The following is a 6,187-nucleotide window of genomic DNA, read 5'->3' as shown; positions in this document are numbered from 1 at the left end:
CCGCGAGAGGTAAACAAAGAGCGGAGAGGCGTCGGCGCGTCACGTGGTGGCGGTGTGGTGTGCATGCGCTGTGGTGGGTATGGGAGTGCCGGCGGTTGGTGGTGCGCTGCGTATGGGTGTCTGCAGCCCAGAAAGCCGGCTGTATCCTGGGCTGCACTCAGTAGTACGCCGTCAGCCAGTGAAGGGATTCATCCCGTTGCCGGATCCTACTTGAAATGTGGCATCCAGCTCTGGGGAGGCGTGGATCTGCTAGAATAAGTCCAGAGGGGGGGCTGCCAAAATAATCAGAGGGCTGGAGCACCTCTCCTGTGAAGACAGGCTGAGGGAGCTGGGCTCGTTCAGCCTGGAGAAGAGAAGGTTTCTGGGAGACCTTATTGTGGCCCTTCAGTATGTAAAGGCTGCCTATATGAAAGGTGGAGAAAGATGGAGAGAGATTTTAGCAGGGCTTGTAGTGGTAGGGTGAGGAATGATGCTTTAAAACCAGAGCAGCTTAGATTTAGTTTGGATATAAGGAAGAAATTCTTTACTCAGAGGTTGGTGAGGCACTGGCACAGCTGCCCCGAGAGGCTGTGGATGCCCCATCCCTGGAGGCATTCAAGGCCGGGCTGCGTTGTCATCTGAAAGCTGGGAAGAAAACTGTCTAACTCCAGTGTGGTGTTAGAGAGTGACGTTCCTCGTGATACGTACTGGGCAAGTTGACGAGTAAGCATGATTTCTCAGAGTTCAGGTTCTGCATTTAAACAGTTAAGGCATGCATATGCAGTACATTGGCATACACATTCATTCTTTTCCAAGAACTCATCAATTTGTGCTAATGTCCCTCTGGGTGTGCTTGGTAGTATCTGGAGGGGGGTCATACGCCCGCTTACTTTGTCCTGTCTTTTCCAACATCAGCTTCATCACTGAGACTTTTGACTGTCGGTTAGCTGCTTTTCCCCAGTTTGGCCAATTTCCATTGCTTGTTAGGCCATAATGAGCAACTTCCAAAGCAATATATATGAAAGTCTGAGGAAAACATCCTTGCACCTGGTAAAGTGCAAAGGTAAGTAGTCTATTAAGACTCCAGTTGAAGCAGAATTACGTGAAAACAAAGCTGTTCACACATCAAGCAAAGCTGAAATGGAAAGTTGTAGAATTAGCACTCACTGATTCCTTTTGCTAAACAAATACATTGGTCCTTAAATTAATAGGCTGATCCCTATTGCTAAACAAACCAGCCTATGTCAGCATGGGATCACGGGCAGCCTGTCCTAGTAGGACCTGTTGAAGGGGGGTTGGCACTAGGTGATCTTAAAGGGCCCTTCCAAACCAGACCAGCATATGATTGTGTGTGGGGTAGCAGAAGCAGGATCCTGAGGTGGGGGATACCTCATCTTGCCTATAAGCCCAGGTCTGGGTTTGTCTTCAGTGATTTGAGCTCATTTCCTCTCCACAGGGGACCTGAAGCTTTGTTGTCCAAGGGGAATTGTATTGCACATGTGTGAGCAATGAGTGAATGGTTGCAGCCCACATGTGGAGGCTATGCCAGTCCTTGCCTGAAAGCTGCTGGGCTTGGTCCCCCTCTGACAAAGTGACAGTGAGACTCAGGCCTGTGTGGGCTGAGTAGGGGATTGCAATGCCTTTATCCTTTATTTCATTGAAATAATTGTGCTGACACACTTGGCTTTCTATATCTTACTAATGTAAAAATCAGAAACCTGTACTTTTCCTGCTGTGGTAATAGGGTATTATCTCCAATCTTAGAACATCTGCCTTGGTGGTGACAAACTGGAAACACTGGGACTGTGCCTGGCCAATTTCATATTTCACAGATGAGGTGCTCGTGTGGGAACAGTGAAGGCAGGCTGCTCCAAAAGGGTGGTGAGCTGGGTGTGGAGCCGTGTGGAAACGAACGAAGCCACTAAGGAAGAACATGTCAAGATGAGAAAAAATAAATGGACAGCAGAAACTGGTGTAATCTCAGGGCCAAAATCTCTTACTCCAAGTTTTGAAATGAGTATTGGTAGAAGTTGGCTCCTTTTGAAATCTGAGAAATTAAATTCAAATCATTTAAATGAAATGGGCAGTCTGTAACATAAACTGGGAGCTTAATACAAATGAAACCACCATAACGTGTTGTGTCTCATCTAAACACATTATTATTCTCAAAGGCCTCTATAAACATTAATAACTGAATGATGTTTTAACCTCTGATTCACAAACAGAGGATAAAATTAAAAATGGAAAAGGATTATACTTTTTTCTAAATTGCATTTTACTTGTGAGTTTGATAGGGGGACAATTGGCCTAGCATAAACAGTATCATATTTGTCGTGGCTTTTAAAGTGCATCCAATTATATTTTGAGTGATAAACTAATGCTGCTAACCAGGTTAGTGCAGCCCAGCTGGGCCCTGGAATGTTTTAGTGAACACTGCTTGCTTAATCCAATAATCTCTAATCCATAGCGTGGGAGAAATGTTTCCATCAGGAAGCTGAAGTAGTAAATGTATCATGTCGTTTAGAAGATTATAGCCAGGCCTGCCTCTGCAGTCTGGTCTCAGAAGGACACTCTGTACCAATTATGTCCAGCTCTCTGCTAGGCTGAGACCAAATCTCAGGATATTTGCAGCAGAGTGCTGTTCTGTCACCTCGGCACTGGGGTCGGATTAATTCCCCTTTTGTCACGCTAGTGTTAATAACTTCTTACTTACGTCAGTAAATGGTAACTGTTGTCCCTTGTCTTTTGCAATTCACAAAGCAAGACTGGAATAAAAGTTCTGAATCTAAGTGCTTGTGACATCACCTTATATCACCATGATATGGACCCATTATGGGAACTACTGCCATGCTATTGATAGACCTGTCATTCTAGCTTTGTGTCTTGATCTCTCGAGCCTGCCTCTGCTCACCCTTCTCATGCCAGTCCTCTGTTTAGATGAGGTGACACTACTGGAGCTTCCCCATTATCTATCTGCAGAGCTTCTGCCTCTTGTGGGCAAAGTGCGTGTTTGGGAGGAGAAGGAAGATGAGGAGAGCTGTGGGTTGTCACGGGAAGGCAAGAGGGCAGGAGGGGGTTGTGCTGGACTTGGAAAGCGTCTGTGGTGCAGTGCAGATTTTGCCATGAAATAGAGGCTCATGAGGGAGCTCTCATCTCTCATCCCACTGAGACCAGAACGCAGGGAGAGAAGTCCTTCCTGTGCCAGGCCACTTTCCTTCGAAAGCAGAGTGATCCTCTCCAAAAGATTTGATGCTACAGCAATGCTTAGCAGTTTTACAGTTCTATTCTTGGCAACCCTGTAATGAAAGATTCAAATGCCCTGGGTTGGCTTTTGTGGCAGGTTGAGTGCTCTCTGCTTATGCTGGCCGGAATGACTGATGGATGTGTTTGGTGCTGCTCTGCACAGCGCTGACAGTTCTGATGAAGCACTGAGGTCAAACAGAAAGCCATGGCTCTAGGGAATGGCAACAGGCTTAGTTCAGCATATTTGGACTGAAGCAGAGCTGGCACATTTGGCAAGAAAGAAAGATTGCCCAGATGAGGCTCTGATTACATATTTAACAGACAGTGCTTTTAAAGCCAGTTCTCCTCTTGAGTTTATGATCAGTTCAAATTCTGTGGGTTAGAGAAATACGAGCCAACATGTCACAGCAGAGAACAAAAAGATCGATGACAAGCACTCACATCAGACACAACTGGATGACTGAGGGTATGACATCAAAGATGAAAATAGGTGCTTGGCTGTGGCTGGTATTAAATTAGGGATTATCAGCAGGTTTGCCTCTTCGCAAAGGGCTGTGTGTGGGTCTCAGTTACGTTATCTAGCAAAGTGGCAAAATGCTTTCCGAATTATAGTGTTCCTGATTCTTTTTAATTTAGTCCATCCTGGACATTAACATATATATGTGTGTGTGTATGTGTATGAAGTGTGTTCTTCATTTATCCCAGACCAGTTCATTTTTGTAATATAGCTACAATTAACAATCTTTACTATGTTGTGGCAGAAGAGGAGCCAGGACAAGCCACAGCACTGACACTCATAAGAGGCACAAACTTCACACACGGGATGAGTTTATCACCACATTAGCTGGGACACCTTACTGAAAGCATTAAGGAGATCAAATCATGTTTGTTTCCTTGCATTTTCAGGAGCAGTGGGACAACTTAGACTTGCTGAAATCAGCATTTTGGCTTTGAACTGGTCCATTTTTCAGTGCTACTGGTCTCCTTTGGAGAATCCTCTTGCTGGCTGCCAGTGGTCTGTTCTGTGCAGGGACTCCTTGTTCCCCCTTTGTGAGCCCTACTGAGCTGTGCCAAAGTGTGCTCTGAATTCTGTCTGAATGATTTCCTTGGGTTTGAAGTATTTCCAGGGTGTCCCTTCCTGAATAGTTTATTAGAGGTCCTTCTGCTTTCTTGGCTTGGTGAGTTGTTTTACTGTGTTGGATGAAGGCTTTCCCAGTGCCCTTTTCTCAAGTCCAAGTGCCCCTTTCATATGGCTTTATTTCCTTTTTTTAACAACATTTTCTCTGTTTTTTTCCCCATCATGATTAAGACTCATGCCTTCAGTGTTAATGGAGGGCAGGCTTACAGCACTATGAACTGTGGCTTACAATGCCCCCTGCTATTCCAGATTTTCTCTTCTGGTAGATGTCAGTTGAATTAGAGTGTTCAAGGCAGGGATAAAAGAGTCTAAAATTGGTTTATTCTTTATTTGCTGCTTCATGATGTGAGTTTGCTTCCTTTTTGCATTAAAGATTAAGGTCTTCCTGGAACACCCTGGACCACAAAACAATTAACAAGTGAAGTCTCATCTGATTATTTTTTTCCTCCACGTAATAGCTGTGTTTACTGCTTAATTTTTGTTGCATGATAACCCAGACAGGGACACTTATCAAGCAATGCTCTCCCTCGCTGCATTTCATGCCGTTTGCTTGCACTGTTGTAACACAACTCATCTGTATCCTGGCAGTGAGGTCTGGGACAAGATGGGTTAATGACCAAATGCAGCTTTGCCCTGGCAGCCCAGGTTGGAAGTGCCTTTTGTCAGTTTGTCATCCTTCCTTTGTCAGCACTTCCATTCTAACTCGTTGTGGAATAACTTATTGTCAGAGCCAGCCGAAGGAGGTGATTATGATAAATGCTTGTAAATATTCTGAAAATAATCTTTTGGAATGGATAAAACACACAGTAGAAGAAGAAAAGCAGAGAACTCCAGATCCCTGTCTGGCTTACCCCTCTCTGTGGGTGAGATGAGGTTAATTCTGCTATAGGACACACTGCAAAAAGTAATTTATTTAGTCATTAACATCTGTCCTACACTGAATACATCTCTTGTATTTTGTTAATGTTTGGAACTAATTCCAGGCCTTCAATTTAGCTTTTCCACTTCGAAGAACGATAAATATTTAGACTGCCTACAGTTCCTGCCCGTTTCCCTGGGAAAAAAATCATAGAATCATAGAATAATATTTGTATGTGTATTTGAGCCAGTAACTATTCTAGTGCAGGCTGTAATAGCCCTGTAATAGCAGGGCTGTGTCTGCAGCAGCAGGATTTGGGGGTTGGCGTTGCTGTCTGCTGGTAGCACTGTCCCTGCTCTCTGGAGCTGACCTGCAGGGCTGGCCTGTGGAATCTGCTCGGCCTGCTGGCTGCTGGATCCCACACGTGCCCTGGTCTTCCTGGCCTGAGACAGGAGCAAGCAGCCCCAGTGTGGGAGATTTTGCAAGGTCATAATAACCACAGATTAAAAAAAAAAAAAAATGAAATCCAGAGTGGAACCAAGTGTGAAAAAACAAGAATCTTTTTTTGATTTAATTGCTTGAAATTAGCTGGCATCAACTTGGTGAAGGCTGGAACTGAGTTTTTAGTGAGTTTTAAATACCACAGCCTTATAGTGACATCTTGCTATAGGGTTGCACCTGTTTCTCTCCAGCACCTACTGCCTTTCCACATGTTCTAGCAACTGGAGCCCCCACATGCCATCTTCTCCTTCTTAGAACTGGTCTTCTGGTAGAAACCCAGAAGTGAAGGATTACCTCAGTATCTCCTGTTGGGGATGGCCCTGTGCCTGAGTGCAAGGAAACAAACATGGTTTGATCTCAATGCTTTCAGTAAGGTGTCCCAGCTAATGTGGTGATAAACTCATCCCGTGTGTGAAGTTTGTGCCTCTTATGAGTGTCAGTGCTGTGGCTTGTCCTGGCTCCTCTTC

At 44.8% G+C, this 6,187-nt stretch overlaps 1 long non-coding RNA gene across 1 annotated transcript; it reads left to right on the top strand.

Moving 5' to 3' along the window:
- Window positions 1-8: 8 nt before the first annotated feature.
- LOC107052550 lies at window positions 9-2,768 on the top strand. The gene is made up of 3 exons (XR_005858016.2): window positions 9-73; window positions 895-1,042; window positions 1,744-2,768. It is a non-coding gene; the product is annotated as an uncharacterized LOC107052550 (long non-coding RNA).
- The last annotated feature ends 3,419 nt before the right edge of the window (window positions 2,769-6,187 follow it).

Source organism: Gallus gallus, chromosome 2 (genome assembly GCF_016699485.2).
Source record: "Gallus gallus isolate bGalGal1 chromosome 2, bGalGal1.mat.broiler.GRCg7b, whole genome shotgun sequence".
NCBI classification, from domain to species: Eukaryota; Metazoa; Chordata; class Aves; order Galliformes; family Phasianidae; genus Gallus; species Gallus gallus.
The sequence above is the reverse complement of the archived record's forward strand: the minus strand, read 5'-3'. Positions and strand labels throughout refer to the sequence as shown.